At 41.5% G+C, this 15160-nt stretch overlaps 1 protein-coding gene and 1 pseudogene across 1 annotated transcript in view; one reads left to right on the top strand and one right to left on the bottom strand.

Moving 5' to 3' along the window:
• The window catches only part of LOC126266705 (carboxypeptidase B-like), a 166418-nt gene that overhangs the window by 114557 nt on the left and 36701 nt on the right, over positions 1-15160 (bottom strand). The window lies entirely within an intron of this gene.
• LOC126268530 (5S ribosomal RNA) lies at positions 12324-12441 on the top strand (annotated as a pseudogene).

Below are 15160 nucleotides of genomic sequence, written 5' to 3'. Positions count from 1 at the left end.
TCGAGAAGGAAGTGGAGCGAACGCTAGTCGGTGAAGGAAACCAGTGGTTGTCGGGGTCACGTTCTGGTTTCCACGCGCGAGATGGACAGACAGCGCGGCAGGTAGTCTTGTAAGCGCCGCCGACCGGAACATAAACACGAGCGTGCAGCATGCTGTTGCTGGCCCGACGCGTCGTGGTGTAGGGTGTGTACAGCCACAGCGTGTTGAGAGCTGTGCTCTTCCGCTCGTCCCTGACGTACGATTAACAGTGAGGACTCGCCAGATACTCCATTTCGAGTAAAGATTCTTCAGGTTAATTGAACTTGGCGGTTAGATTATCAAGCGTCAGTGATGAAATATAGACCGTTATTTTTAGCTGCACAAACTGATTAAACCAGACGTTGTACAGATTTTCATGTAGAGCATAAGGGAACAATTGACACAAATGGGGGAAAGAAATACAGTAGAAGAAGAATGGGTAGCTTTGAGGGATGAAGTAGTGAAAGCAGCAGAGGATCAAGTAGGTAAAAAGACAAGGGCTAGTAGGAATCCTTGGGTAACAGAAGAAATATTGAATTTAATTGATGAAAGAAGAAAAATGCAGTAAATGAAGCAGCCAAAAAAGAATAAAAACGTCTCAAAAATGAGAACGACAGGAAGTGCAAAATGGCGATGCAGGGATGGCTAGAGGACAAATGTAAGGATGTAGAGGCTTATCTCACTAGGGGTAAGATAGATACTGCCTACAGGAAAATTAAAGAGACCTTTGGGGAAAAGAGAACCACTTGTATGAATATCAAGAGTTCAGATGGCAACCCAGTTCTAAGCAAAGAAGCAGAAAGGTGGAAGGAGTATATAGAGGGTGTATACAAGGGCGACTTACTTGAGGACAATATTCTGGAAATGGAAGAGAATGTAGATGAAGACGAAATGGGAGATACAATACTGCGTGAAGAGTTTGACAGAGCACTGAAAGACCTGAGTCGAAACAACGCCCCGGGAGTAGACAACATTCCATTAGAACTACTGACGGCCTTGGGAGAGCCAGTCCTAACAAAACTCTACCATCTGGTGAGCAAGATGTACGAGACAGGCGAAACACCCTCAGACTTCAAGAAAAATATAATAATTCCAATCCCAAAGAAAGCAGGTGTTGACAGATGTGAAAATTACCGAACTATCAGTTTAATAAGTCACGGCTGCAAAATACTAACGCGAATTCTTTACAGATGAATGGAAAAACTAGTTGAAGATAACCTTGGGAAAGTTCAGTTTGGATTCCGTAGAAGTATTGGAACACGTGAGGCAATAGTGACCTTACGACTATCTTAGAAGAACGATTAAGGCAAGGCAAACCTACGTTTCTAGCATTTGTAGACTTAGAGAAAGCTTTTGACATTGTTGACTGGAATACTCTCTTTCCAATTCTAAAGGTGGCAGGAGTAAAATACAGGGAGCGAAAGGCTATTAGAATTTGTACAGAAACCAGATGGCAGTTATAAGAGTCGAAGGACATGAAAGGGAAGCAGCGGTTGGGAAGGGAGTGAGACAGTGTTGTAGCCTCTCCCCGATGTTATTCAATCTGTATATTGAGCAAGCAGTAAATGAAACAAAAGAAAAATTCGGAGTAGGTATTAAAATCGATGAAGAAGAAATAAAAACTTTGAGGTTCGCTGATGACATTGTAATTCTGTCAGAGACAGCAAAGGACTTGGAAGAGCAGTTGGACGGAATGGACAGTGTCTTGAAAGGAGGATATAAGATGAACATCAACAAAAGCAAAACGACGGTAATGGAATGTAGTCGAATTAAGTCGGGTGATACTGAGGGAAGTAAATTAGGAAATGAAACACTTAAAGTAGTGAAGGAGTTTTGCTATTTGGGGAGCAAAATAACTGATGATGGTCGAAGTAGAGAGGATATAAAATGTAGACTGGAAATGGCAAGGAAAGCGTTTCTGAAGAAGAGAAATTTGTTAACATAGAGTATTGATTTAAGTGTCAGGAAGTCGTTTCTGAAAGTATTTGTATGGAGTGCAGCCATATATGGAAGTGAAACATGGACGATAAATAGTTCAGACAAGAAGAGAATAGAAGCTTTTGAAATGTGGTGCTACAGAAGAATGCTGAAGATTAGATGGGTAGATCACATAACTAATTAGGGGGTATTGAACAGAACTGGAGAGAAGCGGAGTTTGTGGCACAACTTGACAAGAAGAAGGGACCGGTTGGTAGGACATGTTCTGACACATCAAGGGATCACAAATTTAGCATTGGAGGGCAGTGTAAAGATCATAGAGGGAGACCAAGAGATGAATACACTAAAGAGATTCAGAAGGACGTAGGTTGCAGTAAGTACTGGGAGATGAAGAAGCTTGCACAGGATAGAGTAGCATGGAGAGCTACAACAAACCAATCTCATGACTGAGGACCACAACAACAACAACAATTTTGAGCTTTTGTGTAAAAGCGTGGAACTGCTCGTAGCGCTTATCGGATGCATGGATTACTAGCGTGCGCTTTGTGAGCACTGAGCCGCCTACTATGGCCGAGCGGTTCTAGGCGCTTCAGTCCAGAACCACGCTGCAGCTACGGTCGCAGGATCGAATTCTGCTTTGGGCATGGATGTGTGTGACGTCCTTAGGTTAGTTAGGTTTAGGTGTTTCTAAGTCTAGGAGACTGATGAACTCAGATATTTAAGTCCCATAGTGCTCAGAGCCATTTGATCCATTTTGTGAGCACTGAACTATAGATACTAATTCCTTCTCTGTATTAACGGGGCACTAACCACTATGGTCGTGATTTGTTTAAGAGTTAATTTTTCTCATTACTAGTTTCAGCAATGTGCATTTCTGTGCTGGAAAATAGTGTGAATTCGTGTATAAATGTGTAGTTTGTGCTTCTCTCGTTATTGTAGGCGTCTATTGTAATAGTATGCGTTAAGGAAATTTTGCACGGGTCGTGAGAAGTCTGTACAAGTGTTTACTTCAGCCAGGTGTGGCAGAGCAGAAAAACTGGCTCTGAGCACTATGGGACTTAACTTCTGAGGTCATCAGTCCCCTAGAACTTAGAACTACTTAAACCTAACTAACCTAAGGACATCACACACATCCATGCCCGAGGCAGGATTCGAACCTGCGACTGTAGCAGTCCCGCGGTTCCGGACTGCAGCGCCTAGAACCGCAGGGCCATTGCGGCCGGCTATTGCCTGTACAGCTGGGTAAAAAGCACCGTCAGATATAAATTCAATAAACCACTGCGTTTATTTACTTTGCTATTCCTCTGCGTATTTGTATTTCATCCATTGTTGTTAACTACTAAGAATTTGGGTTAATTTCTTTTGTTAACTGGTAAGACTTGATCAGATACCGACACATAAACTGTGGCTGCGAGCCCGGCATCATAGTTCCTTACGGACTGGCATGCCTATTAGCATTTTTGGGTTGCAAAATTTTAGTAGTGGTATGCCACTTGATGTTCAATATGGATACTGAATTTTGTCATAATGCCTCAAAGAGTTTTCTTATAGCAAGCTTGGAATATATGTGTAAACTTTTTTTATGAAAACAACTTCCTTCAGAGACTATTTAAATTCTTAACTGCTTTAAGGGCCGAAGCCCGTTGTTCCTTCTTAAGATTCGTTTGAAATTCATTTTAGCTGTTTAAATTATTAGTTGTTTGATGGCCAAAGTTCGTTGCCCCGTCGCAGGATTTGTTTGAAAATATTAACAATCCAATGAAATTGTTTGTTCACGTACCAGTACATGTAAAATTTTAACCTTGTATGTTTGGAAAAATAAAATGCTCAATAACCGGCCCAGAGGCTTACTGCTCAAGGATTCTTGCATTCAAGGTAACCTTCTCAGTGGTTAACTACTGCCATTCCAGTTTTCTTAATGAAGAAGTTGTGGAAGCTCCAGTTACTCAAACATGTAAGGCTCATATTAGCAAAACTGTCACAGAAAGCAATTTTCTCCAGTGAATGGATTATGGTGCGTTTCGTGGTGTAAACTTCGTGATTCGTCGTCTTCTCAATTAACCATTTTCTTTGACACACAATATGTGTCTTTTCTATTCATAGCAAGTGCTACATAGAACTTGTGGGGCAAGACTGTGGCGTAAGGCCGTACTTGGCGATAATGGATATTGACTTCTCATTGTAAACATTTTTAAGTAGCTGATAAACCGTAAACGTTTTTCTTATCCGTGATGCAAACATAGGCTTTTTCCTCATATGTGCTGGAACCTCTCCCAGGTATTTACACATCTCCATTCGTTTTATTCCCACTTCTTTCACCTCTAGTATTTTGTGTGGTGACTTGATGTTTTGAATAAAATCTGCTCTCTCAAAAGATATCTGAAATCTCACATTCACTACTTACGTTTTCAGTTAATGAATTCGTTTTCCACAAGGAAAAGGAAAGCTCAATTTATATACAGTGCACTGTAGATAAACGATAAAATAACAAGAAGAAATGCCGTTGGCACAGTTGTTTTTCTCCAGCACATTTTCTATGGATTATACTTGAGACAGGCTTTAGAGTAAATGAAAAGATCATCTTAAATACCTCCACAATAATTGTAAACAGCATTGCCAATTTCGAAGTAATCACATCTCCACAGAAGTCTACACTCACAACAGTTTCTCGACATCTGATTGTGGCATGAGCTAAATTACGTATGAGAGATAAGAATGATCTGCAATCTATTTATACATTATTTTTTATCAATGATATCTCTCAGTGGTTTCACTGCTTTACAGTACTCGTGATTTGTTAATGATTTGTTACTCTACCACAGTTGTCAACGAGCAATACTGGAGAATAATTACAATTTTCCACGAGAAGATGAACAAACTGATGCTACCGTATCATGAAAAATTCAACCGTAAACTTAAAAATTAGACTGTTGATTAACAGGATGCTTGGGTAGTTAACAAGAATGGTAGTTGTAAAACCAGGTAACGACGGGACGGTGTGGTAGAGGTAGATTCAATGAAATTAAGCTAACAAGCGATTCCCAAATCAGTAAGAGTATCAGCTGAGACAAAAAATGAGAAGTGATGGAAGCCTATTCATCAGCGATGTGTCGTAGTCAACAAAGAACACAAATAGGAAAAGAAATAGAACGATAATCAGAATAAATAAATGAAAAGTTTTGTTGGTTTTATCGTCTCTGATAAAACAATCACTATCAATATCATCACATTGATACCGTGAGCCAAGGTGATGAGTCGTATATTTCGCTCAGAACGTCAGTATAGAGCCTCTTGTAACTTGACGCCATTTCCTCTGCTCCTCTTCCCTCACAAATACTTCGAGGAAATTCCATCATCGACGAGGACTCTAACCAGTACGTTTCTACTTTACTGCACCACTGCTAAAGACGCTGGTCGAATGTGACGGTGTTACTTGTCTTAGTAAAAGCAAGCATCAGTGACAGGATCGACGAAAATTATCGATTCGTAATTATAGATTAAAAACATAAGGCTGGATTTTATTGTTTCATTCATCATAACGTAGACAAACAGCAATGATAAATCATTGTGTAGTTCATTAGTTAAATTACACATTATGAGTGACTCCCAAGCCTTTTACCAGCTTGCCCACATCTCGTGGTCGTGCGGTAGCGTTCTCGCTTCCCACGCCCGGGTTCGATTCCCGGCCGGGTCAGGGATTTTCTCTGCCTCGTGATGGCTGGGTGTTGTGTGATGTCCTTAGGTTAGTTAGGTTTAAAGAGTTCTAAGTTCTAGGGGACTGATGACCATAGATGTTAAGTCCCATAGTGCTCAGAGCCATTTGAACCATTTTTTTTACCAGCTTGGTTGTACGGCAAAAATCCTGATTTGGTGTTCCTCTTTACTCCAGAATTGTCCAATTCTTTGAACTCCCAGCTGAAACGTATCTAATAATGTGTTGTATTCATTCTTCCGAATGTTACATTCCCGAACAGAGAGAGACAGGTCAACAATGACGCGGAAAAGTTAATGTATCAGCTTACACATTCGCAGTCCGAATTGGTTTCAATCAAATATACCATCTTGAAAGTTGCCTGCAATAGTAGCCGAAATGACGCTAGTTTTACCACAACGTCACGCGTTGGCGAATTTTATTGGAAAAGGATGCGCATTAAGTTGGAAGACAATCGCAGTTCGCTCTTTAGACGAATATCTAATATTTTGGTCGCAGGATTTTCTTCCAAAAAACAGAAAAACATTCAGCTCGAGACAAATCTAGGTCAAGAACTATATACGATAGACTACTGCGCAGGTACAAACAAAAATTACGGAATTGCGTATGATGTTCAACAGTTCTACTCTGTTTCCCATTTACAGCTAGCTGCTTCTTCACATGCAACTAATAGAATAGAATATAATTTAATAAACTGATTCTTCTTTTTTGAAGTTAATTCCGAATTTGGGATCAACAAGAGAGTGGCGTAATGTCACAGTACACCATCATAGCGAAAGGCGTAAGGAAAACTCTGTGATTAACATTTTTCCGTGCTGTTATTGTGTGTGTGTGTGGCTGGGCGTGTGTGTGTGTGTGTGTGTGTGTGTGTGTGTGTGTGTGTGTGTGTAACATGCTTCTGGGACGCAGATGGGCAGTATGTATTGATGACCCAAAACGTTATGAACACTGTTCAGCGCAAGACTGAATTCCCTCTGTTGGCGTTGTGGGCACTTAACATGGAAAGGAAAGTATATAAGCGGAGCATCGACGGATGGTAAATCATTCTAGCGACTATACGGTCCACAAATGTGGAGATCCGCCGACATAATAAACTCTGGCAAAGGGTAAGTCGTTATGAGACGGCGCCAGGGAACCAACTTCCCAGAAACGGCAAAATCAGCCAGCTGGTAGTGTACTGCTATCGTGAGCATCTATGGAAAATGGTTGAAGCACACAATATTAGGCGTCCACGACTCATGATAGGACGTGGAGATCGAAGGCTTGCCTACTCGGTGAAGAATGATAGGTGGGGATCTTGGCAGACCTGACAATAGAGTACAATGCTGATGCACGCAGAAATCTTTCAGAGCACACCATTCAGCGCACATCGTTAAAGCACGGAGCTTCACAATAGACGACATACACGTGTTCCCGCCTTTAAATTACCTCTTTAATTAATTTTATTAAACACTGACCTACATAATTTTCCCTGACAAAGACAACTCAAACTTAACCTATTCATTTATTACCCACAATGTACAAGCGCAACGCAAACTGACTGCTGTACATTGACAACATGACTTTCAATAATTAGCACAAAAGAATGGCCTTGAATTGCAAGAAATCCTAACAATAATACAAATCTACAAAATATTAAATTGAAGAAATATGAAACTACCTCCAACTCTGTTAATTGCCTCAACTCATTTCAATCAGAAATCCCAACAGTGCAAGCACCATTCTTTTTCATAAGTCACTTACCTCAAAGAAAATCTTCATAACACGAACTACAGCGAAAAAATTATTCAAATGGCTCTAAGCACCGGGACTTAACAACCGCGGTCATCAGTCCCCTAGACTTAGAACTACTTAAACCTAACTAATTTAAGGACATCACACATATCCATGCCCAAGGCAGAATTCGAACCTACGACCGTAGCAGCAGCGCGGTTCCGAACTGAAGCGCCTAGAACCGCTCGGCCACAGGGAAACTACAACAATTCAAGAAAGCAGCAACTACAGCCAGCTAAATAAGAAGATTCTAACTACTATAGACTAACTACTAGGAGGCATATGGTTAGCAAAAGAAAGTGCAAACAATGTGTTTAGAAAGTTTTACCTTATTCACGTGACATCCAGTTCCAAAAATTATATAGTTGTCAATAATTCCACAGCCCAAACATTATCAACCAAACATCCATCACCATACATTTCCTTGCATATTTTCTTATAAATATATCATAAATTCTCACTTTACAATGCATGTCCTACCAACAGAGTCTCCATTAACAATATCATGTCCATACACTTCCCTATCCACTCGCTAACTGCTAGTCCATCCAACCACAGAATCTCTTGCCGAGAGCGCAGAGCGATGGCCATAGCGCTGTCAACATAAAAACAGGCTACTTACAATGTTAGTAGCATTGCTACAGCGAATCTGGATCAGTTAGCACTTAAATGAGGCACTGAAATATGTGAGACCAGTGAAGTCAAATCCAAGATTGCGTCCACTTGATCCTAATTGTGTTAGTGCAGGTTGCGTAAATGCAGGGACACAGTCAATGCCCTTTGACTGTGGCACATACACGTATAGCATGATCAAGCGATGAATATGGGGAATTTGTTACAATGCTGCGTTTGAGGCGTCAGAGTAAGTGATTCCCAAGTATGGTGTTGGTCAATGATTAAATCTTTCTGATACTAACGATGGAAAGTGTGACGTATTTCGTTTTTCATCATTTCGGTTACCAGTGGAATTTTAGAGTTTAGCGCTAACACAACAAACATCATAGTACAAAGCTCATGTAACAATCCTAGTTCAGTGTTAGTGGCATGCGCAGCACACTAAGTTCGCTTGATAGATATTCCTAGTTGGCAGTGCTACAGCATACATAGAGTCTTGGGAACACGCGGTGAGAGATCGTAATTGATTTCAAAGGAGAATTGAGAATACAGGCAAGATTAAGAATCTATAGCTCCAATATAACTAGGTAGTCATCACATAAAATGATTGTTGAAAAATGCAATTTTTTAAATTTCCAATCAGTTTTCAAATTTCCCACATTCATCTTTTGATGACGTCATATGTGCAGGTGTCAAAGTGAAAGGTCATGGACCCTGCCCCTGCATGTAGATAACCCGCACTCTTACTTTCAATTTTTGGGGTTCAAGTGGACTCCATCTTGGATCGAGTCTCTAGTATCACATACTTCAGTACTTCATTAACTGCGGAGATATTCAGAATTGCCGTAGGCGTACTGCCTATATTGACCTACCATTGTAACTGTGGACTTCATTATCATTATTGCGGACCAGCTTCTTCCCTTAATGTTTTATGCCTTCCCCAACGGCGATGGCATCTTCCAGCAGGAGAGCTGTCAGTGCCACAAGAACGTAATCGTGCCACAATTGTTTATGGAGCACGATGCTGAACTGATGGTGATGGATCAGATCTGGGACGGCATCGAGCGTCTGCTTCGTGCATACATTCCACCAGACCGTAAAATACGAGTGTTTCGTGATCTGTGCATAGACGTTGTGTATCACACACCTCCAGAATCTGCCAGGGAACTGTCGTATTCGTGCCACCCAGAATAGCTGCTGTATTATATTCCAAAGGTATATCAACACACCGTCAATCAGGTGTTTTGGCTCGTCGTCGTAGGAGGGAATGTAACCTAATAAAGTGATCCTTCTTTTTCTTCGACGTTACTCCCGAACTGGGAACCAGCAAGGGATAGACAAAGTGGCGGGTTAAGTAACCGTTAGAGATGTGGAACGTGAAACCAGTTTGTAATAGTACACTACTGGCCATTAAAATTACTACACCAAGAAGAAATGCAGATGATAAACGGGTATTCATTGGACAAATATATTAAACTAGAACTGACATATGATTACATTTTCACGCAATTTGGGTGCATAGATCCTGAGAAATCAGTACTGAGAACAACCACCTCTGACGGTAATAACGACCTTGATACGCCTGGGCATTGAGTTAAACAGAGGTTGGAGGCGTGTACAGGTTCAACTGCCCATGCAGCTTCAACACGGTACCACAGTTCATCAAGAGTAGTGACTGGCGTATTGTGATGAGCCAGTTGCAAGGCCACCATTGACCAGACGTTTTCAGTAGATGAGAGATCTGCAGAATGTGCTGGCCAGGGCAACAATCGAACATTTTCTGTATTCAGAAAGGTCTGTACAGGACCTGCAACATGCGGTCGTGCATTATCCTGCTGAAATGTCGGGTTTCGCAGGGATCGAATGAAGGTTAGAGCCACGGGTCATACCACATCTGAAATGTAACGTCCACAGTTCAATGTGCCGTCAATGCGAACAATAGGTGACCGAGACGTGTAACAATGGCACTCCATACCATCACACCGGGTCATACGCGAGTACGGCGATGCCGAATACACGCTTCCAATGTGCGTTCACCGCGATGTCGCCAAACACGGATGCGACCATCGTGATGCTGTAAACAGAACCTGGATAATCCGAATAATTGACGTTTTGCCGTTCGTGCACCCAGTTTCGTCGTTGAGTAAAACATCGCAGGCGCTCCTGTCTGTGATGCAACGTCAAGGGTAACAGAAGCCATGGTCTCCGGGCTGTTAGTCCATGCTGCTGCAAACGTCGGCGAACTGTTCGATGGTTGGTTTCTTGCAAACGTCCCCATCTGTTGACGATCCGGTACAGCCATGCGGATAAGATGCCTGTCATCTCGACTGCTAGTGATACGTTGGGATCCAGCACGGCGTTCCGTATTACCCTCCTGAAGCCACTGATTCCATATTCTAACAGTCATTGGAGCGCAACAGTCATAAATAATGCGCGTACATCGAATCGGATCTTAAGTTCTCATCACGCTATTTGTGTTATACTATAGGAGCAGAGCAATCGCGAAACTGGCTATTTTGTAATCACCATCGATTAAACAGTACGTCGAGCAGGCAATATTCTAGTTTGCATACAGATGAAAGGCGTCAACTTCAAACATACCATCCCCACGTTTATGAGCACATTTTGAAAACTGGATAAGTAGCATGTGCCGTTCTGATATCGCTGTTGCTTTCCTTCTGTCATTTGAATTTTGTTTGGGCTTGTGCCAAAGATTACACCACCAGAGTAGGTAGAGTGGTACTGTCGATAGACACCTACGTTAACTCATAACACCAAGTATAGTGGAATCTAGTCTGGTTCATTCCACACAACCAGTACACTATTGAGACGAGAACTAAACGCAATTACCTGCCTCTGCAGTTAACATCGCGATGAGGCTGTGTTAATGTGTATCTAAAATCCTATCTTATCGAATCCGTACCAGTTGGGCGCGCTGTTAAGAGCAGCACATTAAATCGAAATTGCCTGCCGCCGCTCCGCATGTCCATCGACCGAGCAGGCGCCGCTCTAATCAGGGCCAGCCATTCTGTTAACGTCATTATCACACTTATCGGCCAAAGTACTTCCTGCTACGGCAGATATCGCTCGCCGATTACCGCAAAAGAGCCTCTGACATTACAGGCAGGAGAATGTGATTCCCGTATCGCAACGACTGCCCAGTAATTAACGAAATTTTCCATAGTTCTTGGCTGAATTTGTTCGTCACCGAAAATTATAAGCTTACAATTGTTGCTCTGAAATACTTTACTCTATCTGAATCAGATTTCTGTTCATTGTACCAACGCCAAAATCGTCTCATTACGTAATATAATTTAATAGCCAAGTTATATTTTACAAAATATTGTGTACTACAGATAGTTTTGTGACTGACAGACAGGCAACTTGGTCTGACTACCAAATGGAGCAGGTCCTTCTCGCAGCATAAATGCCTTTGTTGTGTATTTTATTTCATTTTAATTTATTTTAATTTTAAGTAAAATCTTCTGAGTTATTATGTCGCGTCATGTTTCTTCTAAAATGTTCAACGTTTAGATCCCTCTGCTGGGATCTTCCTCAAGATCTTTTGGTGTCCACTACTGCTACAATACTGTCAGAGACGAGTGTCGCGTCCACTTATAAAGGGGGAGATTTCTGGCGTTCGTTCTGGAGAAGTGATAGTATTGGTTAAAATGCGCATGGCTACCGTTGGTGGGCCATTGTCACAGGCTGGCTTGGATTTATTGATCCGCACTGCTGACAATGTGTTAGAAATATAAAATAACATATAAAAACAGATACAATATCAAAAGGTTAAAACTGTGTGTCGGTCCGGGATTCGAAGCCGGGATCTTTCCAAAGGTCCGGCACACAGTTCTAATGTGCTATGAAGCTTCATATCAGCATACACTCCGCTGTAAGGAGAAAACAAGATAAATAGTTTGAATAATGACTTAAAATTACGTTACGATGTCCACGAAGGGACAATATTTAAAGCTAAAAAATCTTGACAAATCAGCTGTAGAAAAAAATCTCCAAGTATGACGAAACGGCTAAAACGAAACCCGATGCCACTTGCGTGTTGCGCGTCTAACTACTTCCAGGGACAGCAAAAATTTTAAATTTACCATGTCATATAATTACTGACTGAATTTAAAAATTTTAAATGGTGTTATAATCTACTCATTAATATAATCATATATCATATAGTACTGCTAGAAACTGTTTATATATCTTGAGGAACCATAACTCAAGGCGCCCAAATTTCCTAGACAATATTTATCCAGGAGGCAACGGCCTTGCCGCAGTGGATACACCGGTTCCCGTGAGATCACCGAAGTTAAGCGCTGTCGGGCGTGGTCGGCACTTGGATGGGTGACCACTCAGGCCGCCATGCGCTGTTGCCATTTTTCGGGGTGCACTCAGCCTCGTGATGCCAATTGAGGAGCTACTCGATCGAATAGTAGCGGCTTCGGTCAAGAATACCATCATAACGACCGGGAGAGCGGTGTGCTGACCCCAGGCCCCTCCTATCTGCATCCTCCACTGAGGATGACACGGCGGTCGGATGGTCCCGGTAGGCCACTCGTGGCCTGAAGACGGAGTGCTATATTTATCCAGTATTTGAGAATGAGACCATTAACGACTTCCAACAAACCTTATCCATAAATTCACACATTTTTACAAACATTTCTCGCTGATAAAAGTGTTGGTTACTACGTTTTCACTGTTCAAGTAGCAATATCTTAACATCAGGCATAACGCTTTATTACTTCGTTATTATTAAGTCTATTTGAAACACATGCATGTATACCATTGAAAGTACCTGCAAAATTACATCCTTCAACGACCTATGGTTCAGGAGATATTTGAAACACATGCATGTATACCATTGAAAGTACCTGCAAAATTACATCCTTCAGCGACCTATGGTTCAGGAGATATGACGTTTTACTCACGGGGATTCGATTCTTTAAATAATCGGGGAAAGGGCGAATGTTACTGGTGGAATATAAAGAACCCGTGTAAGTACGAGAATTACCCACGCACCAGAGGTTTCGCACAAAGGTAGTTATGTATACAGATTGTTCATCCATCCCGGAATCGAGAATTTCGGCGGTTTTTGCCAGTTACCGTTATCGATTTAGGCAATATATCAAAAAATTTGAATATCGATGATGATCAGTTTTGCTTTCGGAGAGGTAAAGGCGCCAGAGAGCAATTCTGATGTTGTGGTTGATAATGGAAACAAGACTAAAGAAAAATCAAGACATGTTCATAAGATTTGTCGACCTGGAAAAAGACTTCGACTATGTAAAATGGTCCAAATGTTCGAAATTCTGAGAGAAATAGGGGTAAGCTATAGGGAGAGACACGTAATATACAATATGTACAAGTGTCAAGAGGAATAACAAGAGTGGACGACCACGAACGATGTGCTCTTGCCCCTACTGTTCAATCTGCATTTCGAAGAAGCAATGATGGAATTAAAAGTCAAGATCAAAGGACGTCGATGATATGATTTGCTGATGACATTGTCATCCTGAGTGAAAGTGAAGAAGAATGACGTGATCTGCTGAATGGAATGAACAATCTAATGAGTACAGAATATGGATTGAGAGTAAATCGAAGAGATACGAAAGTAACGAGAAGTAGCAGAAATGAGAACAGCGAGAAACTTGACATCAGGATTGATGGTCTCGAAGTAGATGAAGTTAAGGAATTCTGCTACCCAGGTACCACAATAACCAATGGCGAACGGAGCAAGGAGGACTTCAAAAGCAGACTAGCACTGGCGGAAAGGGCATTACAGACCAAGAGAAGTCTGCTAGTATCAAACATAGGCCTTAATTTGAGGAAGAAATTTCTGAGAATGTACGTTTGGAGCACAGAAACGGCAGTGAGACATGGACTGTGGGAAAACCGTAGCAGAAGAGAATCGAAGTATTTGAGATGTGGTGCTACTGACGAATGTTGATAATTAGGTGGACTGATAAGATAAGGAATGAGGAGGTACTCCGCAGAATCGGAGAGGAAAGAGATACTTGGATAACACAGATAAGGAGAAGGGACAGAATAATGGGACATCTGTTAAGACATAGAGCAATGACTTCCAAAGTACTAGAGGGAGCTGTAGAAGGTAAACATTGTAGAGGAAGACAGAGATTGGAACACACCCAGCAAATAAGTGGGGACGTAGGTTGCAAGTGTTACTCTGTGATGAAGTGGTTAGCTCAGGAGAGAAATTCGTAGCGGGTCGCATCACACCAGTCAGAAGACTGATGCCTAAAAAAAATTGACATAAATGGGAGGATCTTTTGACTGCATAGATATAGGAGCTTAAACTTTTTACAACGCCTAGGGACTTGGTAGGTCAACCCCTTCCTGAGAAAAAGGTGGCTCAAAAGACGGACGGGCAGTCACATAACATATGACAAAAAAAATTTCATGTAATATAATTAAAAACTAACAATTTTCGGATTTTTTTCCCTCTACTTGTTCTATTGAACTTTACTTCTTGCCAAATTTCATGATCCTAGGTAAGTAGGTTCTGATGGGTGAATTCGTAAGCATCAAAATATGTGACGAAAGTGCCCTTATTTTTTTAATGATTTGACGTGGAAGGTTTTATACCGCCAGGGACTGCAGACAGTATGTGACATAAATTATAACAACAAAAAAATGGCTCTGAGCACTATGGGACTTAACTTCTAAGGTCGTCAGTCCCCTAGAACTCAGAACTACTTAAACCTAACTAACCTAAGGACATCATACACATCCATGCCCGAGGCAGGATTCGAACCTGCGACCGTAGCGGTCGCGCGGTTCCAGACTGTAGCGCCTAGAACCGCTCGGCCACCCCGGCCGGCACACAAATTTCAACTTAATATGTCAACCTGTTCCCGAGGGAAAAGGGTTCTTAATAGACAGACGGACCGATCGTCAGATAACATATGACAAAAAATTTATTGTGTGATATAATTACAAATTATCAATTTTCTGATCTTTTCCTTTGGTCATACTGTGAAAACATGCTCCCTGCCAGATTTTACGATTCTAGTTTAACGAGAAGTATACTGTAGGTTTGATGAGTGAGTCATCGAGTGTCAAATTATATGATATAAA

The sequence above is a fragment of the Schistocerca gregaria genome, chromosome 4, assembly GCF_023897955.1.
Source record: "Schistocerca gregaria isolate iqSchGreg1 chromosome 4, iqSchGreg1.2, whole genome shotgun sequence".
Taxonomy (NCBI): domain Eukaryota; kingdom Metazoa; phylum Arthropoda; class Insecta; order Orthoptera; family Acrididae; genus Schistocerca; species Schistocerca gregaria.
The sequence above is the reverse complement of the archived record's forward strand: the minus strand, read 5'-3'. Positions and strand labels throughout refer to the sequence as shown.